Here is a 24,021-nt window from a genome sequence, read left to right as displayed (position 1 = left end):
GTTATTGTTAACCCTCGGCCCCGCCGCCGGGCAGCGAGGAGCGGACAGCCGCGTTCGAGAGGGAGAGGAGGAAAGGGAATTCGCGTATGAGCCGCTGGAGAGGTTTTGGTTTTTCTTCCGTCGCTTCTTTCTTTCAGCCCCGGAGGGTAAATGAGCGTAGAGCACCTGCCGGAGCGCTGCCTGGGGAACCGGGCGCGAGGAACGCGGGGTGCGGGGCAGCTCCTCGCCATAACCGCGGACAGCCGGGAGCTGTCCCTCCCTGCCCGGCCCTGGGGAAGGCAGCGCACGGATCCAACTTCTCCAGGAGTTTTGCAATTCGGGACATTTGTGCCAAACGCGTTGCAGTGCGAGCGGGGGTAGATGCTGGGAAGGGCGAAGGGTTATACAAGAGGCTTTGAGGAGAGGCACAGAGCCCGGTGGGACAGCGGCCCTGGGACTGAGACCTGCCCCTATCTTTGCCCATATTCCTGCCCCTGTTCCTATCCCACGACAGGGGATCACTAGGATCCACTGTGGAGCCCTTACTTTGCAGGTAGTGGGAGAGGAAAGAAAAGGTTCCCCTGATCTCTGGTTGCCCTCTTCTAATACAGGCTAGCATTAGGCTGCGTCTGGTGTGAGCCTCCCCTTTATCCCTGGATGTTGTCAGGTTGTATCAGCGTGATCTGCTCTGGATGGGACTCTCTGAGGACAGGGCGCGAGAGCAAGCTCTGTTTGTATGGCTGGTATGGCTCTTGGGCACAGAGACAGAGAGGATTTACCAGCACATGGCTGGGGCGTGTGCACACAGGTGTCCCATCACCTACATGGCCAAAGGGACATGCTCCTTGCAGAGCAGCTGGCCTGGAGCAGGGTAGCATGGGAGTGCCAGTGCTGGTTCTTCAGGAACAGGGCAGGCCCTATGGCTGAAGTTTTGAGGAGGAGGTTCAGAAGTAGTCTGCATCCCATGGCTGTGGCTCTGCGTCTTTCTGCTTTCTTACCTGACCCCACTCTGCTTGGCACACTCCAGCTGCCTCCCATTCCATTCCAAAGAGGGAGGCTGCGGGACCAGGGGTTTGCTGTGCCAGGGTTTAACGGGCAGAGACCTAGTGAGAGCGGGCTGCAGCAGGGGGTCTGCCACCATAGGGGATAACGTGTACAGAAGAAGAAGTGTACTTCAGAGAAGCTGACTGAGCAGGTGGCTAAAGGAGATAGGAGCAGCAGAATTGGAGAGGCTGCCATAGATGTGTGATATTGCTGTCCATATCAGCCAGAGCTAAACGGTCAGCAAGACAAAAGGAACACAAAGTTTAGGCCTTGTTTTCAAAATTTTTAGGAAACTCACTGAAACAAAGACAGGTTGACGCTCTTCCCTGCTGTGTTTCAACTGGTGCCCAATTGTAGCTGAGGGAAACCAGTGGAGTGAGATGCGTGTCTCTTGTTAATCCCTTTGTGCTGCTGAGAACCTGAATTGTCATCTTTCCCCCCTCAGGTGAGAAGCTGAGGAAAGAAATAAGCTTTACGTACTGGCATTAAGGCCGGCGAGCTCAGGCATCGTAAGGATCATCAGGGAAACAAATTCGGGACCATCCGGGCTGTTCGAGGAAGGCTTTCCATCGACGCCGGTGCAGTGGAAAAGAGACAGGTGGCAGAGTGTGCCATTGCAGTGTGTCTCAGGCACACACAGGTACATGGAGAGACCCCTGCAAGAGGTGGGATGGGCTGTGTGCACTAGCATAGTGTCTGGCGGCTCTGTGGTGCTCAGGCGGTGTTAGGTGAGGTTGGTAGTACATACGGTCACTATTTTGTTGGGATAGAACAACTCCAGTCACAGTCAGTTTTGCAGTGCGTTATTTTTTCCTCTTACAGTGCAGTCTCCAAATTGGAGGGTCAGGGATGTGATAGGGCACATGGCAAATAGTAAGGCCCCTGTGTATACACAGAGGAAGGCAAATCTATATTACATTCACAAAAAGCAGTGGTTACTCAAAACCAGGATTTACTAGGAAAGATTTTCTTGTCTGTACTTTTTTTTTTTTTTTAATACTTAATTTGAGAAAAGTTACCCTTGTTTAGAAATTTGCCGCCCAAGACTTCCTGTTCCAAGAAAGAAAATATGGACAACGGGAAACTTCAATCACCTGAAGATGAGAAAGGGAACATCCCCGATACAGCAGGGTCAGGCCTGTGGGGCTGCGGATCTGCTTCACTGCAGTTCTAGCTGCTGGCACTTGCTCTCACTGAGGAATGTGCTTACCTTGACCATGAGGTCCTCCTGTCACAAAATGCCCTGGTACCCATCTCATTTACCAGGATGGATTTGGGGTGTTTAGCTGTTGCTAGAAGGTTCAAGAAGGGCTGGAAGCAACTGTTGGTGCTGTTACGAGTTGCTTGTTTTCATGCTCATACTAAGCATCCCTCTTCCCCCCTGCTACAGTCACCTTCCCTGAGACTGAAACATGGTCCAAAGACCCAGCGACATCTGTTCACATTCTCTGTTGTGCACATTGTGTAGTGCTCAGGTAGAACCTCTGGAGACCGACTGGTTCCACCTGAAGGTGGCAGAGCTTTTTAGCTTTTCCTTTGCTTTTACAGGATCTAAGAGGACATAAAGATTAAGTGAGATGGACGGTGCCTGCACACCTTGCTTCCTCATGGGTTATGGCTCTCACCTCTCTCTTCAGCATTACTGTTTCAAAAAGAAATAGTACAGTGCATTGCTACAGTTTTTTAAAACATATTTGCATCACTTAGAGGTTTTAGATGTTAAATTAACTTGTGATTTAATCATCAGATATCGAGCCTTGAGTGTTAAAGCCATTTCCTTGTTACCCACTCAAGTGGGTAAAAAGGGTCAGGTTGAATATCGGGAAAAGGTTCTTCAGCAGAGGGTGGTGGGCACAGAACAGGCTTCGCAGAGCTGCTGGAGTTCAAGGAGAGTGTGGACATGGGGGGGTCTGATTTTTGGGTGGTCCTACGTGGAGCCAGGAATTAGAATCAATGACCCATGTGGGTCCCTTCCAACTTGAGAAATTCTGTGATTCTATAAGTGATGATGTTTTAGTACTCTAAAAATCTAGCAACAATTTTGTGTGCTTTTTAAGAGCGCGAGCTTTGGGGCGTGAAGTTTGAGTGTGTTCCTTTAAGAATGCAACCACTAGGAGACACTGTCACTGCATCTATGGCTGTAAATCAGGGAGGCTGCAGGTGTCTGGGTGCTGAGCTCAGCCCCACGTGTGGGTAACCCTCCTGGGCATGGCTGGAAACTGCCTGGGCAGCAGCTTGTCCTGCTGTGGGCATTTGGTTGCGAGCCCCTTGTTTCAAGAGGCTGCTAACACAGACATGGGCTCCTTGTTCCCTTTAGTTGGAGTGCCAGACAACAGTCCAGGGCAGGTTGGCATTAATAGCAGAGGTGTTACCTTTATGGGTAAGTAGTACCTATATGGCAGGTGTGTATGTGCACGTAGGCACAGACTCTGCTACAGAATGAATGTAGTGAAGGGGGGCAGGATGCTGCAAACATCATGATGTTTGCAAATACGGGAGTCTGAGTAATTGCTTAGCATCATGATTTGATTAGTGAAACAGATGTAAGTGCTTCACAATTTTATGTACACTTAATATAAATGGTGTTTATGTAATATGCAATAGCTTAGAGGCAGAGTTCCCATTCTGTTTGGGGTCACAAATGTGGTGTGTGCAATCTACAGAGATCCCTCTCTTTAGGTTTGCCATTATTATTAACTCAGTTACCAGGGGAAAAAAACAAAACAATGAAGCGGTGGTCTGTTCCTCCTTTCACAGCTTGACTGTTCTTACTTTCTTCTACTGATGCTCTCTTTAACCCACGTTTCACTGTCTCTGAAGCTACAGTTGCACAGGCAGGTATACAGTCTGTCTGTGCCCCTCACCATCAAGCAGTGTGAGTTCAGTCCTGTAATACTATAATGTGATGATAACAGCAGGGTAGCAAAGTTGGCTATAGCAAATAAGAATGAGCCGAAATACAGCAGCCTCAGAAATGAAGGAAAAGAACTGCTTACCTTTGGAAGGCTTCAGATAGGCAGGGATCTCCAGCAAAAGATGCCCTCATTGCCACTGCCAACCCTTAAATGAGGTTTGGGAAGGGATGGATCCTGGCTCCACCCCTTCCAGTCACTCAGGTGTATTGCATTGCATGCACCTGAGCTCCCCTGGGTTGGCCTTGCCTTCCCACCAGGTGCTCAATCACTGCTTCAAACCCTGACTTAGCATTTCCACTACAGGTCCAGATCAGATGATTCCATGATTAAATTTATCATGATTCAATTTATCTTCTTCAAAATTAGCCGCAGCATATTGTATGGTTTTTGTACAAGTTTTCTTCTAGCTATGAAAAGGTAATTGTTCATCAGTTCAACATATAGTTAACGTGGGAGGCCCAGATAATAAATACCTTACCCAGCATCTAACCCTGTGTATGCGTGTTACCTGTCAACAGTTTTTGTACAAATTTGAACCTTGAGAATGAATTTATTATACTGGGTTAGTGTTTCAGTCATGTGGCTGTGGTGGTTTTGGAGTAGAAGCCTTAAAGTCATCTGCTGGATTGTCAAGACAGAGCCCAAAAGGGAGATTGCCAGCCCATATTATACATGTAGCCTGGAGACAATGGGACACACCTCAGTGAGTCAGAAAAACTAGCTTTGCGTTTCTTGGTAGGGATCAGGCACCTACATAAGAGAGTGGGTGTGCAAGATCTGCCACTATGTGTACACAAGCACACCCACAGTTTTCTTGTCATTTGAATTTTTACTCTGTAATTTACCCACAAAAGTCCTCAAAATGGAAATGTGATGAAATGTGCTGGCACGAGTGTTTGGATTCTTTAGAGGATTAAATCCTCCAAGTGCTCCCACTGTTATTTTTATGCAGGATTTGAGCAGTACCAACTCAGGATGGAGATGTTTTACCCTATACTTTTTCTCAGACATTTTGTGGAACAGATGAAATGGATGTAGACTATTAATTAGACATATCAGCTGTGGCTCTGACCTCATTTCACTGTTACTGATTGCAAATCTCTCATCAATTTCAGTAATATAGAATGAAGCTCTATAGAAGATAACATGTATTCCTTAAAACTAATCTTATGACATGGTGGTTCTTGTGACCCCAACCTTTGGTTTGGCCTTTGGTTATACTTTCAAAGAGAAGTCATCATCTAGACATTATCTCAATTTTTTTAGACCCTCCTATGAAGACACAAATATTAAAATGTTTCTTAGAAAGTCTATAGGGCTTAATCATTCTAAACTTTTTGGGAAAAGCAGATAAGGGAATTGGATCAGATATACAATGGCTGCTCCTTAAAAATGGCTGATATTTTCAAATTGAGTCTTAGCTCATTGTAGCCTTCCATGAGATGCATAAATGTATACATACACCCTCCTTGTGAACATGTGTGCAGATCTATATGTGCAAGTACACTGAAAGTTCCACTTATGAAGAGCTACTATATTTCTATACTAGCAAGTTACTACATTTAATTTTCTTTTTCATCTTTCCATTTCCCCCTGACAATCCCAATAGGACTGCTAATAACTGTAAATATATGAACTAGCTCACAGTTTTTCCATTAAAAATACTGTTATAAAAACTCTCTTCTGTTCCATCTGTATAGATACCCGTTCCTTCCAGCAGTGATCTCCGGCCAGTAGTTACTGCATGCCAACATTTAGTAGGCAGTGAAATCTCACCTGAAGCCTGATATTTCGTGATGTGCTGTTATTAGAAACACTCTCAGTATTCCTGGAAATCAGAGATTTTAAGATCACATTGAAGACCTCAGATTTTTCATTTCCTGCTTTCCCAACTTGACATTCATAGGGCTAATTTTGATATGAGTCATCCATTCCTTGGCTTGAGTTGTGAAATGCATTTTATATCTTACACCTTATGACATGGGCAATGGAGAACATTTTTAGAAGACTTTAAATAGCTAGTACTGCTTTTGTTTCTTTTGTCATGCACCGGCATTTGAGTTTCAACAACTTCCTTAGTTGGACCAGGCTGAATGAAATGAGAATATAAAACTGATCAGCAGGAGTTCTCTTGTAAGAGAAGAGGCATGGACAAAATAAATGCATATAGGTTCAAGCGCTGTTCCCACAAAAGTGCAGGTATGCTTTTAGTCCATGACACCCTGTGTGCTCAAACCATGGGGCCTCATGTATGTCCAGGTGTGAACCTGCCAGGATTTACCACACTGGCCGGGGATTACAGTTCTGTGTATTTGCAAAGGACAAGTCTATGGATCTTCACAGTATGCTTGGTTTTAGCCAATCTTTAGCTTCAGTTAAACAAGTTGAAGAAGGCTCCAGGACTGTGAACTCCAGGGTTTGCCTGTGACCCTTCCTTGCTGTGTGCAGGAGTGGGGCTGGGCCCACGCTTTGCCGCAGTGCTCCTTGTCGGTACGGCCCTTACAAGCGGGCCTTCGTCTTCACTGCCTTCTCATTTAATAACTTTTCATTCTGTGTGATTTAATTCCCTTTCCCAGCCCAACATGTTGCAATACCCACTATTTAGAACGCTTAATTCAATGAGTTCTTGAAAACACTGGATGGATCTGTCAAATCCATCATCTCTGCTATTGTCCATCTGCTAATGAAAGCTCCTCTTTTGCCAAGTCAGTACAATATCTGACACTTTTAGCCTCCAGCTCGTTAAGCTAAAATGCTATTTCCAGAGGCAAGAAAGCAATAAAAATGAATGTGCTTTTATATATTTAGTCCTACTTCTATATTAATTTCAAAACCTCTCAGTGTACTTAAAGCTTTAAGACAATTAGCTGCAATACAAGTCTCAGTGCTTGGGAGAGATAACAGACGAGGCTCAAAGACCATATTTTCTAACATTTACATGGAAATCGAGGACCCTTACAAGGAAGGTCGAAAAGGAGCCAAAACACAGAATAATTAAGGAACACTCCTGCTAATTGCAGGTTCCTTGGGAGAATGGCATGAAATTCACAAGAACGTGGTATTTCAGGTTCACTGAAATACCTGAGAAATCAAATTCATTGTCATGCTTAAAAGAAGGGAAGGTACAAAGGGAATAAAAAAATTAAAAGCATTTAAAATTAAGTCTCAAATACAAATGCTTGTTTACAGCTCTTGAAATATTTGCTCTTTCCATTTCTATTTCACACCTGTTTTTTCAATTGAAGAAAAAGGCAATAAAAAAAGAAGACTAAAATGAACTAGTTGGAGACTCTGCTACGAAGGAAAACACATCACTGTATATTGAGGAAACATTTGAGGTTGACCAAAGCAATATTTGCCTTGTGTTTGCTTTAAAAAAAAAAAAAATTGCTGACAAAATCGAAACATTTAAGTGTGACTGCAGCTGATCTTTTCCTTGATTATTATTATTTTTTTTAATAATATAACCACCAAGTCAAAAATCAATAGTTTTTCCAGACTGCTTTCTGCTCCGTGACCTTTACTGCTATTTTCTCAACACGAGTTAAATACTAGTCTATTACTGTAGGCATTTAAACTTATCTATACACATACAGTTCTGTGTGCTTGTGTACATGCTTCATTACTTCATTTTAGACACCATCTCCTTTTGCAGCAGATTCATTTGGTAGATTTTGCTGCTGTTTCTGTCATATTTGTGTGTTTTAATTCTGTAACATTGTCCTGCATTTCTGCAGCAATTTTTTACTTTCTTTGCCAGGTTTCTGTGTTTTAGTACTTTTTAGTTTGGAGTGAAAGGTTTTTTTTTTTTTCTTTGGATGCATACAAATACATTTCTGATTTGAACTTCTGCTTCTTCACTGGTTTTGCTTCCAGAGTTACCAGGATGTTTTGAACTTCTGTATCAATCTCAACAACTGTTAGTGCATTTTGCGGTGTTGATTTTCATAGCTGCAGGTTTGTTGTGTTGGTTGTTGATGGTGGTAACCATCATACCAGTAACCAGCGTGGGTTGCTTGTCTGCTGTGGGATGTAGGGGGGTGGGCAGGATGGAGCTGCCATTCCAAAGTCAGGCTCCATCTTGACTTTTTTCTTCTTACATCCCCAGTAAGAAATCAGCAGGCAGTGCTTCTGGAGTGGGTAATTTGAAGCAAATTTAATTTAATCAATTTAATAATTTAATCAATCATTCTTTTGGCATTGCAAGAATAATCGGTTATGTATCCAAGTATAGAATCTGCAGATGAGATGATGGCCAGTCCAGTACTAGAAGGCTTAGAGAGGGTAACAGTGAAGCCTTCATTCAAACTGGAACTTGCCAGAAATTTAGATGCGTTTCTTTGTCCCTGTATCTCAACTCCAGATTAAACTCTTAGCCCTACTACCAAATCTGTGCTTCAAACTTATGAGTAAATGTACCTTCTACCTCCTGATGGCCTCCTCCAGACACACCGCATGGCTTGCAGATCAGCTGCCTGTGTCAGCCCCAAGGCAGGAGCCCCAGCATTTCCCTTTCCAGCTGTTTGTTGCACTTTCCTCCTGTTATTCACCTTGGCTCTTGGAGATTTGCTTTCTCATGGAGACTGTGGCAGAGATCACAGGTAACCGAGTCACGCACACGGTTCAGCCTCTGATACACTTCCTGCTGTCCACGCAGCACATCCGGCATCCGCTGCACGTCGGTCTGATGCTGCTTGCGCCTGCAGGGGGATCTTGGGGCAAGTGGACATGGTGAGCACCCTCTGAGATGTGCTGGCTGAGCCTCAGGTGCACCTTTCCAACCTGGAGGAGCAAAGTTATCAGGGCCCAGTTTAGATCCTGAAGGTGGTGTAACTGTATTAACCCAGCACTGTATCCAGGCTAATGACTGCCTCTTAGCCAGGTTAATTAGCTTGAGTGCAGCGGAGTGTGAGTACGGATGACCTGGGCTAGCACAGAGGGAGGCATGGTTACCTTTCATGCCCCATGTCAGGTCCATTCAGAGCATGAAAGCCTGTTTCTCAACAGGCTTCTCAGTCCGAGGAAAAAAGGTCAATGCTGTTTCTTCCAAAGTGTGGAAATTAGGGCCAATATTTGTGATTTCTAACTACCAGCCATTAAAGACTGTGTCTTCCTTAATCTAAAAAATCCCAAGATATGTAACTCTTAACTGGGGGTACGAGAACACACTGGAGGGTCTCCAGGGCTCTCTTTGAGCCTCGACTATGCTGAATTCACCTTTACCACAAATACACAGCGTACTGCTGCCCCTGTGCAGTGCACCCACAGCTCTAGTGCTGGTTTATCTGGTCATCAAGACCCTCAGGTAAGTGCTCCCTGCTGGACAAGCTGCTGCTGGGCTCCTGAGACACGTGTGCATGTGTAAGCTGCTTGTGAGCAACAAAGCAAAGCCTCCCGAGTTCACCACGAGCGTAGCAGGCTTTGTCTGAGGCAAAAAGCAGTCTTGTTAATTAAGCAGCTGGCTCCTTATCTTTGTGAGAACAGCTCTTCCACGAGTAACTGACAAATGTTTGCCTTTAGAAGCGTACGCGGGTAAAGCCCATGGCACTCACACTCAGGCATGCATATGGGAATTAATTAACACCTGGCTGCTATTTTTATCTCAGCAATCTAGGACAGGAAGCGAGGAACAACTCAGAATCCCTCAGCTGACATTTTGGGGGATTTGAAGCAGGCAGATGGCAACATCCTGTGTTGGAAAATGCCAAGAGGAGTGACTCCCCTGGGCACAGAGAGTGTGGAGGAGCCCCTCTGCCCACTACAGCTCCATCCCAGGAGAAGCTCAGGACAGACAGTGGTCTACCTGGGACAGCTTGCTGTCTCTTACAGACTTCCAGCAAAGTGCTGCAGCTTGAGCATGACACTGTGTACTGCCAGAACCTTTTTGTGCTCTGCACATTTTTCTAGCTTAAAAAAAATAAGAAACATATCGTCAGTCATTATTACCCTTTGACATCGCTAGGAGAATGTAAGGTGGTGTCTGAAAGCAACTTAATTTGTAGGTGTTACTTAATCACTGAAGTACAGAAAAATGCTTCTAATTCAAAATAGCAATGGTGTTAGTTAATCTGGACATACTGTCTAAATCAGGACAAAAGAATGCACTGTACTGTCTTAAGGGATTGGTTAAGATGTAGTCATAAAAAGGCGTGAATGCCAAGATCTTTATTCCTGTCCATTTTGAGCTGCGGGCTGCCCCCCCCCAAACATCCTGTGGAGCTAGCATATGGAGCCCATAATAATAAAACCATGAGGAACAATATTATGTTAGTGAGATTTTCCCCTGTATCTGAAGCATTTGATCTAGATTTCACAAGATTGATCTGTAAAACTGATTTTCCAAAGCAGACAGCTGTATATCATGCTATTCAGACTCTACATGGAGCCAATTCATTCATAGACTCCGTGACAAATTGGTGTAATGACTGTATATGATTGAACATAGAAAGTTGCCATTTGAAAGCTGCTCAGGAGGCACTGATGGAAACCTATCAGAATGGGACACAAATTGGGCAGGCACAGCACATGGGAGCAAAGGACAGCGGGATCTGGAGGTCACACACAGCCTCAATGCTGAAAGTTGAAAAGGAGGGGGGCAGATAAATTACTATCTTGAGTCTGCTTTGGGTTTACCCTATGGTACACAGTGGCAATATATTGTCCTCTAAGTGAAGTATTCCTATAATTTTTGGACACCGTAAGGAAATCACTGTAGCTGCCATATACTGCTTCTTCAATTATTTCGAGGGGGGAAGAAAAAGGAAAGGAGGATTTTAACTTCCACACAGTTTCTCTGCTATTTATACTTCTGCTCATAAGGAGTCACCGGAAAATACGATAGTTTTGGTAACCTCCCTTTTCAACCATGGCATGTTGAGAGCGGCCACATGGAGGCGTTGTTTTCCTAAACTGGTTATTAGTAATTCTGTCATACCAGAATGCTGAAGAGGTGCTTTTCAGCGCTAAAATTAGAGGTACTGGAAGATAAATGTCTCCTAATTTATCTTGTCTGAAAAGAGGAATGAGAGACAGCTTAGAAGTTCTCATGTTTATAGATGGAGAACTAATGCATATGTTTGTTTGCTTTCACATGGGAGCCTGCAACTGTGGATTGAGCTAAGTTCTCCTGTGTCTGTGCCCAGTCAGGTGACACAAAACTGTCTGGTTCCGGTACTTTTTCACCCTAAGTGATATTGGTTGCTGCCTTGCTGCCTGCCTAGAGCAGGGGGAGGCCAGAGGAAGGGCTGAACTTATCTCTTTGAGCGGACCTGCAGTGGCTTCTTCGTTATTGTGAAAAGAAAGTATCAGACTATCTTCAAGTTCATTGAATTTCTGGGGAGTACTTAGGTTCTCCCTATGCTATCTGAAAACTTGACAACAACTATTTATTTTTAGAATCAAACTGAGTTTCTCAGAATTTTTTAGCACTGTTGTGCAACTGATGAATCTGCTGACAGTGGCTGATTCATGAAACTAGGCTTTTAGGCATGAAAACATACGTACCTAAAGGAGAGATAGGACATTGCCCAATGACAGGAAATACACTATTGCCAAGTCTACACTGAAGGTCAGAATGGAAAGATCCTTCTTGGCAGATGACCAGTTTATCACCATTCACTGATCTGCCACTCATTGTTTTATGGACTACTGCAAAAAAGCACTTAGGAAATGGAAAGTCAAAATGTATTGGAAGCCCATAGTTTCTTTAACGCTTTCAAGTGTACTATTTCATATTTCAACAGGTAGGTTCTTTCTCATACATTATGCTTTTGATTAAGATTCTGCCTAGCAGGACAGAATAGCAAGAGACGGGGAAAAAAAAAGTTAATCAGTTGAAGAAGCAATTATGTAAGCAAAGTAACACCCTAGTAATCTTTTTTTTCCCTCCATGACAGTATAGAAGAAGAACAGAATAGTGTGTTTCCTTGAAACTGACCATAAAGAGCTGAGTCAAGGTTGTTCCTTGTTTAAAGTTGTTCACACATCTAGTGAGCCACAGAATACATTTTTTCCATATAGACACACACTATATGGAACACATGCTAACATACACTCTCTCACAGGTCCAAGTGGTGACCTGCCACAAAAATGTTTCTCAGACGTAGCTGACAAACATGGATTAATTTTAAATTGACCCATTTGATACACTACAAAGCTTAACTAAAGCAGAGATAGTTTGAAATGTATGATAGTTGCTTGGATATTGCTGGCCTCAAAATACACATACAGCCAAAATCTGTCCCTCGTGTCTTGAGTTCTTTGAAAAAGAAGCATTTGGGCTCTGTAAAAGGCCCATTTGTAACACTATAACATGTTGGAAGCAGAGTCCCAGGCTGCAGCAAATGAGAATGAGCTCAAGTACAGCAGCCATGGATGCAGAAACAAAAGGAAACAAACAAACCTTCCTTATCTTGAGAAGGTCTCAGGTAGGCAGGGATCTTCAGCTAGAGATGCCCACACCTCCACTTCCAACCCTTAAATGAGGTCTGGAAAGGAATGGACCCTGGCTCTATTCCTTCCAGTCACTCAGGTGCACTGCATGCACCTGAGCTCCCCTGGATTGGCCCTGCCTTCCCACCAGGTGTTCAATCACTGCTTCAGGCCCTGACTTAGCATTTCCACTTCGAGTTATTAGAGTATGAGTTAGAATATTCAGGAAAGAGCTTTAATTTGCACCCATAGGGATAATTTCTAATGGTTAGTGAATCTGCTAGATGTTCTTAACCTTTCATTTCCTTCTCAGCAATTCTTTCATCCAGAGTCTGTGGAGAAGGTAGTGTAGGAGCTGGCTAAGCCATCTCTATATCTTTCAATATCCTCTCAGATGAGCCTCCGTCAGTCCAAGAATTACACTTCTTATTCATTTTGAAATCATAGAATCATAGAATGGCCTGGGTTGAAAAGGACCACAATGATCATCTAGTTTCAACCCCTTAGCTATGTGCAGGGTCGCCTGTCACTAGACCAGGCTGGCCAGAGCCACATCCAGACTGGCCTTGAATGCCTCCAGGGATGGGGCATCAATACTCAAATGTGCATGGAACAGAATAGGCTTAGAATTTTGACCTTAAATCTACTCTTCTAAAATCCTTTAATGTAGCTAATAGTCACTCCTGACAAGTTGTTCCACAAATTATTGGCATTTTCAAGTGGTCAGTGTTAACTTGACATAGCAATTCATGTGTTCTGTCAAGCGTTAAAATGTACTGCACAGCTGAATTAGCAGAAACTTAGTAAAAAAAACCCAACAATAAGAGTGCAGACAATGAGGCTCATCCGATCCCATGTGGGCTTATGGTATACAGTGAGAAAAATTACAGTAAATATCTTTGGTAAAAGCAAATACTGTGAATTAGCTAGGCTGTTTTGTTGGATAATTTTGATTAAAATTCCACCTCAAAAAAATCAACCCACAACTTGGCAGAGGACTGGTGACTCTCCCAGAAGAGATGCCCCTTTTGTTTCTTTGCTCAACATAGTCACAGCAGTTTCCATCTTTATCTATGGATTCCCTGTCAGTAACACCATTCAAATGTGTTTCAGTGGGTTTCAAATCAATGCGTACACACTACATGATCTCAGGCCAAATGCCAATTTTGTTTTAAATACATCCTTCCAGGTCAGTGGAATCATGCATTATGTGTTTCCAAGTGAGAAAATGAAAAGTTATGCTTCATGGTCTAACTAGCATTTGCCCCTAGTGAATTCCACCCACAGAACAATTGTGTTATGTTGTAGGGTTTTTTTTTGTTGTTTTACTATTCACTGATGTACATCCAAAGTGGGAATTTTCTACAGCACACTTAGCATCGGTATGGCTAAGGCTTGTACTGCAGGCCCTCAAACCTCTGCTCCTCAGTGGTCCCTGGCAGGCTTAGGAAACTGTGTGCATGTTCTTAGCAACCATGAAGGAAAATATGTGCATCCTTGTGGACATCAGTGTTCATATGCAGTGTCTCACAGCTTTGTCCATACAGAAATCTTACATACGTTCTAGTGTACCTTAGACCTGAAAATTTGTCACTCTCAATTTTTTGAACAGATCAAATACTAAAGGAGAGTTTAACAATTCTAGTTAAACTCTTCTGACTATGCTATAAGGCTCTGTTGATAAAAAGTAGGAACAATCTCTTTTCTCATCATGTCTCTTCTTCAGCCTTGTGGCAATGCTTAGTCAGGTGAACTAGAATCAGACTTGTTAGTTTTTGGAACTCATTCATGATCTAAATATTTTGCTGAGAAGGAAGCAGGGGGAAAGGAAGGCATGGTGGGGTTTCCATAGTGCTGTCCATATACTTGTTCTAACAGGTGAAAGGTAAGTATTCTGCCCATTTGTTACTCTTTTAATGCTTACTCATTGCAAGAATGAGTAAAATTTAATTATAAAAGAATGTGAGGAAGGTGGTACACGTTTAATTGCAGCTCTCCTAGCCAACTATGCATAGTTTTTTGGGGTTTGTCAGCACACACTGCCCTGACTGATTGCCCACGTTCTGACAATTTTTTCTCCTCAGTTAAAACAGAGGCATTTTTTATTTCAAGCTTAGTCTTTTTTTTTTTTTTTTCCTTTTCTTTTTCACGAGCCTATTATCTGTATGGCCAACATCATTGTCAGTGGAGTATGCTGGTCTTTGCTGAAGTCTGGACTTCCTTATGATACTGATAGGTGGCATCGCACACAAATTCTGAAGCTTTGCTGGATTATTTGCTGATTTGAAAGTCTTTCGTTGGGAGTCCTTCACAGCTACTCACAAACAAGTTCATACTCATTCTGGAAAGGTATGGGCTTGCCTTCTGTGAAGTAAGCTATTTGGCTAATAGTCTGTGTGCTGGCTACTCTGCTAATTTGCCTGCGTGTACACTTGCCTCAAAGCAAATGCAAAGTACCTGCTATACCTTCAAAGTGTAAAATAGGCAGCATGGTATATATGCATACCTTTGCCTGCATCACACTCGGTTCCTAGACTTGGAGAAGTTTTTCTATCCTGAAAATCACATCTTCTTTCCATTCACCACTTATTTGCCAGCTTCATTTTCTCTGGCTGCACTAAACCCACCTTGCTGAGGCCAGGAGATGGGGATGGAGAACCGACTTTGCTTCCAGTCCCTTCTGACTACTGCTTGGTAGCATACGAGACACTCTGCAAGTTTGAGCCTGGCAGCTAATAAAACCACTGGATTTATTCACAAAATGAGCTTGACTCATAGTTACTTATCTTAGAAATGTAATTCAGCTGTGTCAGAGCCACAGGCCTTTGCTTGTTGCAGTCTTTGCCCTGTTCCCTTGTGTTGTAATCTTGTGCCATGGGAGAGAGCAGAGCAGGATGGGGGACACTCATGAAAGCAAACAGCAGCAGCGGCAAACAACGGCACAGAGAAAATAAAAGGCAGAGCTCAAGGGTACTGGTGTGAAGTACAGAAGATTCCCAGTTCCTCTATTGCAGAGCCTTTTGCTGACAGTGAGTGCTGCCACGTGGTAATTAATATGTCACAGTAAGGACACACCAGGGCTGCATGGGAGGCTGTAATTAGCACGAAATAAAGATAGCTTGGGAAAACCAAAACAAGACAACTAGGCACTTTCCTAATGAGGCTGTCAGGAAAGTGCTCACAGATGGCAAGTGAACTTTTTAAATGAAATAATGTAAGTAAGCTGATGAAACTGTGTTTGGGAATACACTGACAGTACTACTTCCGAGTAGCAGTCATGGAGTCACATTTTTTCCTGCCTTAGAAAAATATGGACCTGGAATTCAATTCTGCCAACAGATGGACAGCAAAGACTCGCCACATTAAAAAAGTAGAATTCACATTACTGCTTCATAATACACATCATGACATATTTTTAACGTTACGGCTGTGGTCTTCTGGGGCTCCCCAAAGTGGAAAGGAAAGGGAGTGGTGGTTCATATAATCAATGCCAGTGTATCACTTTTTTTTTTTAAAGATGTAGTAAAAGATCTGTTTCTCCCTGAGCATTTGGATTCTCTGGATTTCAAGTAACAGACTGGTAAAATTGAAATGAGGACATGCAAGTGGTTGCTTGATGTACAAAAAGATCTGGGCTTCGTTAAAATGGACTTCAAAGAACAGTAATGTCAACACTGCCTTTTTGTATAGTTAGATGTAGATGTTTTACAGCCTTTCTGTGCTGCCTGAAGCAGCCTGTGAGCATGAGGCAGTCTAGGGGTTATTTGATGGTGGGCAGATGTGAGGTTGCTCAGGTGTTCTGGGCTGGAGAGTTTCATGGCAGCTCCAGGCAAGGAGAGTTGTGACTGCCTTAGCTGTGGGCTAGTACACCTTATCTGTCAGCTATGGTTTACCAGTGTGTGTTTTGGTTCACACAAACCCTGCTGGTCAGCCTGAGCAGAGGGAATTTGTTTCTGTTCCCTTGTACTGTTTGGGCATGAGAAATCAGTACTGCAGTGCATCAGCCAGGCGGCAGGCTGGCCCTGAGTTAAGCTGTAAGAGTGTGGTTATTTTAGGGCTGGAGTCTGAACTGAAAGAGCTGCCCTCTGACTTCACCCTTTCTCTAGGAAACTGAAATTCCTTGCAGAGAAGCAGATACAATTCTTAATACAGTTCTTATGGTGCTGTTCATGTGAACAGTCGTATTCCGGCGCTACACAAAGGAATATGAATGAGCATGGCTTCATGCTGGTAAGAATGGCCTAAGCTACAAACCCTCCTTCTGAAGTCCTGGGCAGCAGCACAAAGCACCTGTGGATCCCACACCACTCCTTCTGACTTACTTTTCCAGGGAACTGAAGGAGCTGTGCAAAAATGGGAGGTGGGCTTCTGGAGCTGTTGTATCATGGAGGGCAGTTGTACATACTGGTGTATGCACACCCACGGGGACAAATAGATCCTGTTACAATGTGGACATGAAACCCAGCAGAAAGAAAATGGAAATGAAGAGTATTTTTTACGACTTTCCCTCAGGCAGGAGACATTGCAGACAGTGAGATTTATTTTCTGCTCGTGTTCAGTGGTCATCACTCTGCTGACTTCTGTGCAGTTCTGTCAATTTGTATCAGCAGAGGCTTGACCTTCTGCTTGCCTGAAATTTATAGGGACAATGCATCAATCAGTTGCAGAGTGCATGTTTTATGGGGCAGCATCACCTTTCATGTATACACGTCTACCCTTTGTCAAGACGTGCACTGTTTGTGTTCAAAGCAGCCCAAGTATGTTTTTGTGAATAGAGATCTTAGGCATTACTATGGTAACCTAATACTGTCATTCAGGAGTAAATTATTTATGCTTTTCAGCAGCAGAAAATTGAAAATCCTATTACTTATGGCTGTGCGCTGCGGTGTCATGTGTTTTATTATGAAAATACTGCGGGATATCCATAGCACTGGGAGTTCACAGTACAGTATGTAAGCCAGAAGCTTTTTTTGTTTTCTTTATATATTTTTCCTGGAGCTTTGTCATCTACTCTCAAGCCTTAAGCAGCTCTGGCAGCTTATTTAACTATTAAGTGACAGGCAGAATAGGTTATGTTTAAAAGGGAGTCTCTTCCCCTGAGTTTCAAAATTCCAATTGCAAACTCACTTGTCATAAATATTATATAGAACATGCCTCCTGACACTTACAATTTAGAATTTAGGTGGTAGCTATAAAAATCAAAATTGAGGAAAAAAATGCGTCTGATGCCTGCTATTTTTTCGTACAGCTTTTCTCTATAGTTGTAAAAATATTGCAGAAGATTTAAAGGTTTTTGATACATTCAGTATTCTGAATAACTGCTGTTGCAAGATTTTATGCTACTTAAAAATACGATCCTGCTTATCAGATTTTCTCATGTATGTACAATCAGGGTTCTTTAGTTATTCAGATTGGCTTAATCTTAATATTTTCACGCTAAGGAATTGCATTGGTGCTCCTAGAGAGGAATTACATTCTGACTATGCCAATTTTCTGTTAAAAGAATGGCAGAAAATCTTTGAAATTTGATTTAAGGAACACACAGGTATTAACTTTCACTGTCCACAATCAAAGAGTCAATGGGGATCTTCTCCTTTTAATCCCAACTTTCCTTAGTGGGACGCCTGGTCTCTGCAGATGTCGCTGTATGCTGACAATAATTGTTACCTTTGTTAAAGCTGATTTTCCACAGCTTTCCTCTTCTCTTCACGCTCCAGCTAGGCTTTGATGTGCATGAATAAGACCAAAGGCAGGTTTCATGTGCAGGGTTTGAGAAGCAAAGCTGATGGTCTAGGGCAGATACTATAACCCCATCAGCCAAGCAGGCGTGAGCAGTATCTGTCTGGCTGTCCATCGCAGCCTCTTAATGAGTCCTTTGGAAAAACATAAAGCCAGGAAATCAGAGCTGTGAGATGCCTTGCTTTGCTGGCACACCTGGCAGGTGCCTTGATTGTTTCTGGGAAAAGCAGTAAACTGAAGAGTAGGCAGCTTTTTTTTGGCAGTTGTTCCAGCCAGATCGTGCTTCTCTGCAGCTTTGTAGAAGTAAATGTGTGATCCCATTTCAGAGGGGATTGTGGACTGTGATCAGCCAGAAAAGCTGGGAGCAGGTTGGGCCAAGCAACTGCCCCCAGATAAGCAGCAGCACAGCAGGCTTCTTGGAGAAACATAATGCTCAAGGCACAGAGACTTGCTTTTTGTTAGAAATAAGTTTTTTGTGCAAAGCCCTGAAATAGGAAGGAAAAGCAGGGCCAGCTTTTGCCATTATTTCCATGGGAAGGAAAATCTGTGATTTTGGTGGAAGTTGTAGGGAAGAGCTGAGGTGCACTGCTGCAGGTTGGGACCAGTGTAGGTAGCATCAGGAAAGGAAGGAAATCAATTTGCCTCGTCCCCATGAGATACAGTTGGGATTATTCAGATTTAAAAAAGGGGAAAAATGCGTTTGCATTTACTGGGAAAAAAAATATCCAAATGCATACGAGTATTTAAGTATTAATGGCAAGATTCATTAGACTGTTGCATAAATTGGAAGGCACTTTAATGGAAGATAAGTTCCTTAAACATTTAATGGACTAACTGGACAAGTCATTCCAGTGTATCTCAAGGCACACAGCCTACTTTCCCTGGGAATTGGGGTGGTAACTTAGCAGGCACCTGGATTAGAGCTTTCTTGGAGAGAAGAGAGGTCCAAAGGCACTAATGGAGAAGAGAAACACCCAGTCTTCCTTTTTCTGCAATGGCATCCTGTTGTCTTCTGATCTTGAGAGCTTCCACTGGGAAGCACAGCGTGCTCAGTGTGCCTAGCAGCAAGGAGGACATTTCTTCATCAAGAGTTGGACTCGATGATACTTACGGATTCCTTCCAACTTGGGTGGTTTTAGGATTCTATGATTCTGTCATCTGCACCGCTGTCCAAAAGCTGCTCTTTAGCAGGAAAGAAAATATTTCTTCCTTGTGCAGAGTGCAATGAGTGGTGGGAAGTGGGAAGGGGTAGGTGTTTACTACAGCCAAGGAGTGATCCTGAAATGTAATTCACTGAAAACAGGCAGAAGGGATGGACAGGCCTGGCCTGTGGAGTATGTGTGGGGCTATATAGCAGATATAGCTATTCAGTAAACTCAGATGGAATCATGATTCAGGAATATTCAAGGCCAACACCCTCTTCCTTGTGACTGAAAAAAAAGAAGCATTACAAATCTGATGGAAACAAAACAAAACAAAACAAAACAAAACAAAACAAAAACAACCAGAAAAGCAAAAGCAAAATAAAAGAAGTAAGCTTTTGTGAAAATCCTCATGGCTTAGGAATACTGCATAATTTTTGCCTGCTCTGTGCTTGTTATCATTCATCCTTCAGGGTGGGATGTAACAGACCTCCTGAAGGCTGGCTAATGCAACTTGTGCTGGTGAGTGGGAAAGGCCCCGGACTCTGATGTTCTCAGCATGCTGATTTGGACACAGTCATTGATTGCTTCATGGCTGAGACAAAAATAGAGAATTACCACACATCCCAAGAGTTCTGATGGTAGCAAAAGCAATGCTGCTTTTTGCTATTTTCCCCCTTCCCTGACACCTACTTCTTGTCTTTCAGCCTGCAGAAGCCTAGTGACCCCTCAGGACAGTGGGTAGCACAGGACTCTGCGGGTTGGCAGTGCTGAGTCCTGCCCTGCTTGCTGGATTTCTCCCACAGGGGTGTGGGGCCGTTGGCCAGGGGTTGTAAAGTCTCAAATTCACACCACAAAGAGGGCAAAATGCTACAGCTAAAGCCTTGCTTATAAAATTAATTCAAATATTTCTAGAGACATTTACTTGTATTTATTAAATGTTCCACTATTCAGGCATTCAATAAACATCTCAAGCTGAATAGTACATCTAACTATCATTTCACTAAAATGTGGTCTCCACTGGTTTTTTATACTTGTATTCCTTTTCTTCCCTCTCCAGAATGGAAAGGAGAGGAAGATTAATTTAAGCTTGGGGAAGAAGAAGTCAAGCTTGATTTTGCAGTGTCTGCTCATAAGCAGCCCCTACTTGGAAAAATGAAGACTGTGTTCACACTGTGTGCAGAGCAGAGCACAACAGGGAGCTAATGCCCAGACTTTGTTCTTGCTGAAGAAAGTCAGATTGAGGTCTGGGCTTGAGACTGAAATTGGGAAAGTGAAATGGGAAATTCCTGTCAGAGCTCCCCCATTTTCAAAGTGCCCATTTCTCCAGCGTGGATTAGGAAAACATATTTCGTGTTCAACCTCTACTCAGCTAGGGTTAATCCAAGGCTTAGGTTTTCACTTCAGGACACAGGGAGTGTGCTATTTGACCTCATCATGGCCTTCCCCATACTCACATGGCTGCTGTGGTGGTGTTTTGAGAAGGCATTTCTGCTTCTCTGACACTGGAGAGTTCCCACCTGTTCACTGCACAATGGCCAGGCGACCCTCACCTTTCTGCTAGCTCCTCCCCAGCACCTGCAATAGCCAATACCACCACAACAAGGCAAGAGGACACTGTTTCAGCAGCTGCAAGGTCAAGGAGAGAAAAGAGTCATCTAAAACTCCACCATTCCATAGACTGATATGTGTTTCTCCTGCAGCCCTTCTCTTTTTTCCCAACAGTCTAGCTGGAGAGGCAAAGATAGAAGTAAGAAAATCTGAGCAAGCAGATGTATGTTTTTCCTGTCTCTGAGATGCAGTGGATAATTGCAGGCAGAGCAGATAAATCCATGTATTGCAGAGCTGCTAAAAATACATGGGAAGAAACAGGAGACAGTGAAATGCTTGTGGCTTCCCCCAGCTTTCCAGGCTGCGCTGTAGTTCCACAGAAGCATTACATGATTTTTGTCTCTTTATGTGCCTTCCTTACCTTCTTCTAAGGGTGGGTATAAAAGAGGATTAATTGAAAACGTAGTCAGTGTCTTTGTGCAGCTCACCACCAATCTAAGCTAAGATTTACCTAGAGATCAGCCTAGTCCATGGCGCAGCAAAGATTAGTCAGGCTTTAAAATAAAACTCTTTGGAAAAAGTTCACTATAAATAAACAGTCATGCTTTTATCCACAAATAGGTACAAGGACTACAAATAGACACCAGGGATTAAGACAACAAGGACTTATGGTTAAAGAGGGAATGAACACCGGTTCTGTTCTGGGATGTGTAAAGTATGAATTTTCACACTTCTATGATAGATGGGTTGTGGTGGAGCCCCAGGTTGCTGAAAGAAACAGACATTCTAGGTTATTTTTAGTGGTTGAAGATCTTCATGTTATTAAGTGTGCATAGAGACACGTCTGTGGGACTCTTCTAATGAACAATATTCTAATGAACAATACTGACATGCTAGGTGCCTCAGAACTCCTCAGTATTTGGAAAATAATGGGGCTTTACAGCCCTGATGTCTCTGCAGGGGATTCAGCACGCCAAACCTGGCTGGAGGAGAGAAGCGTGGCTCCCCAACCCAGCACAGACTGTAAAATACATTGACTGGCTGAGGGAGACTGATAATTAGGAAGAGATTAAAGGCAATCAAGCAATCAAAGCTCTTTGCTATGTTTTTATATTAGTGCTTATTCCACACCAGTGAACACCAAAACACTGCTGTAAGACTTACACCCACTGTGGTCTCAGAGGAAGTAATGCTGCAAAGGATCTGGGTGGTTTTCCATCCCTCATCTGAGAAAGGATGAGTTGCTCAGCTCTCATCTCTGACCAGTCTTTGCTATAACAACAGGGGCAATGAGGGACATCTTCCAGTTCCTGCCTCCTACTCCAGAATGTCACTGTTTTCATCACTAGGCAAGCTTTCCTAACATCTGCTGGTATCTGCTTGCTATACATTAAATTTTTTCTTTCTATCCTAATAGAGCAGGGAAGATTCAGTATACATCTCATATATACCTTGCAGTAAGAACCATTGTTCAGAGTAAGTTACATCTGCAAAGGCAACTATGCAAAGTAATGGCATAAGCACACTCACACCAGTTTACCTAGCTGACCTTCTTCCCATGGTGATGAACTTTAGCAAGAAATATGAGTCCTAATATTTGCTTTGTAAAATAAATTCTACACAGAAGTGATGCTGACGTCAAATCCAGTAGTGTAAGTTGAGACAGAAGAAGGTCATAAAACAGGGAAAAATTGTTCTTATGAAGCACCAGTAAGTCTCAATAGTATGTAACCATGCCTTGGGATTTTCCATACAAGATTTTTACAAGAGTGCTCTGGTCTATGTGAGCACTACCAGAGCAGGTACATGGTCTATTGCCACCAACCCAAGTTCAAGAATAAACTGTGTTCTTTCTTCTATTCTAAGGCAGATGTGCATATGGTGTCCCGGCTCAGGATCCCAGCTGTGTGAAGTGACAGAAACCTCCAGGCTCAGCCACTTTTGTGGCAGTGCAGTGCCAGGTTTCTGTGTTTTGGAGTCTCTGGTGTTCCTGCCACTCTGTCCACCTGCTCTCCTTTTCTTCCCCAGTGCCTTCAAGTGAGAATGTTTCGTTGAAGCTACAATAAAATGGCAATAAAAACACCATGTTTCTACAGTGCCCTGTAAAGCTGTTTCTGCACCCTAATAGCACTGTTTGAGTGGCATTGCATTTGATTTACTGGAGGGTAAACTAAGGTATAGAGAGGTCTGGCAGATCTCTAGCATAACAGGGAAACAACAGAGTCAAGGGCGAATCTGAAGGAGTTACAACTTTGAAGATACAGTCAGCAAATTCATCATTAACTAGCTTATCTCCACTACTGTGGAGAACTGAGTTGGCTTATTTCACTGGAAATTTTCCCTTAGAAATGCCAAACAGTCCTAATAGTTGCTATTCCAATTCATGTCTCCTGACTCAAATTCAAAGCAGAAGAAAAACTGATTGAAAAGGAGCTGGAGTGCGTTTCCGTCTTCTAGCAGCTGTCTTATCTCCTGCAGAGCCTTTGGAGATTCTGCTATGAATTGTCTTCAGTCAGGCCTTTGGCATAGTTGCCAGGTAGCTAATGTTCCTGCACACATTCCTTGTTATCAGTCTTGCTATCAAGTCTGTCACACAGCAATTTTGGGGTTTGTTGACACTTTTTCTCAATGCTCACCAGATGTTGTTTTCATTGTTATTTGTTTTTTTTTTCTTAGGCAGTAATTTAAAAAGGGTGGATCTATGGGCAAAACTTTCACAAACTTAAAGAAAAAGCGTATGTTCATGAATGCAACTCATCTGCATTTTCCAATAACCATTTTAGTTCTGACTTTCAAATATGTCAGCATAGGACACACAATGTAGATTTTAATGGGACTGATTATTTCACTCTCAAGCTGAGAAGTATATATATATATATATATTTAATAAGATTTTTCAGATTCACATGAACTTTATTTTTAAAGAAAATGAAATAAGCAAATGGAAGCACTGTTCTTGTTTGTCAGACCTAAACTTCGAAATCTAGACAGAAAGAACACATCAGCAGAGGGCTGTGATGAAAAACATTTCCAAAGGCAAATGTTGACCAACTGTTTTGAATGCTGGATGCTGCACACTGCATGTGTAAATCCAGCTAGGATCCTTTCACTGTGCGGAGCTTGGCAGTAAGTCATATCAGCACCTCTTGTTCCATTTGTGAGTGTGTTCCCTGAAACAAGAGCACCGATTGTTCTGGTGAGTTTATTTCAGTGCAAACTAA

The 24,021-nt window shown here is 43.0% G+C and overlaps 1 protein-coding gene across 2 annotated transcripts in view; it reads left to right on the top strand.

The window, feature by feature from the left end:
* Positions 1 to 24,021, top strand: part of SLC1A2 (solute carrier family 1 member 2) — an 84,907-nt gene that overhangs the window by 1,831 nt on the left and 59,055 nt on the right. Inside the window, exon 1 of one of the 2 annotated variants that reach the window (XM_010711252.3) lies at positions 1,451 to 1,663. The exons of the other annotated variant lie outside the window; for it this stretch is intronic. The gene's annotated coding sequence lies outside the window, so the exon portion shown is untranslated. Of the gene's footprint in view, positions 1 to 1,450; positions 1,664 to 24,021 lie in introns of those variants that run through there. 2 annotated transcript variants of the gene reach the window in all.

Source organism: Meleagris gallopavo, chromosome 5, assembly GCF_000146605.3.
Source record: "Meleagris gallopavo isolate NT-WF06-2002-E0010 breed Aviagen turkey brand Nicholas breeding stock chromosome 5, Turkey_5.1, whole genome shotgun sequence".
In the NCBI taxonomy this organism is placed as follows: domain Eukaryota; kingdom Metazoa; phylum Chordata; class Aves; order Galliformes; family Phasianidae; genus Meleagris; species Meleagris gallopavo.
This window is presented reverse-complemented; position numbering and strand designations above follow the sequence as displayed.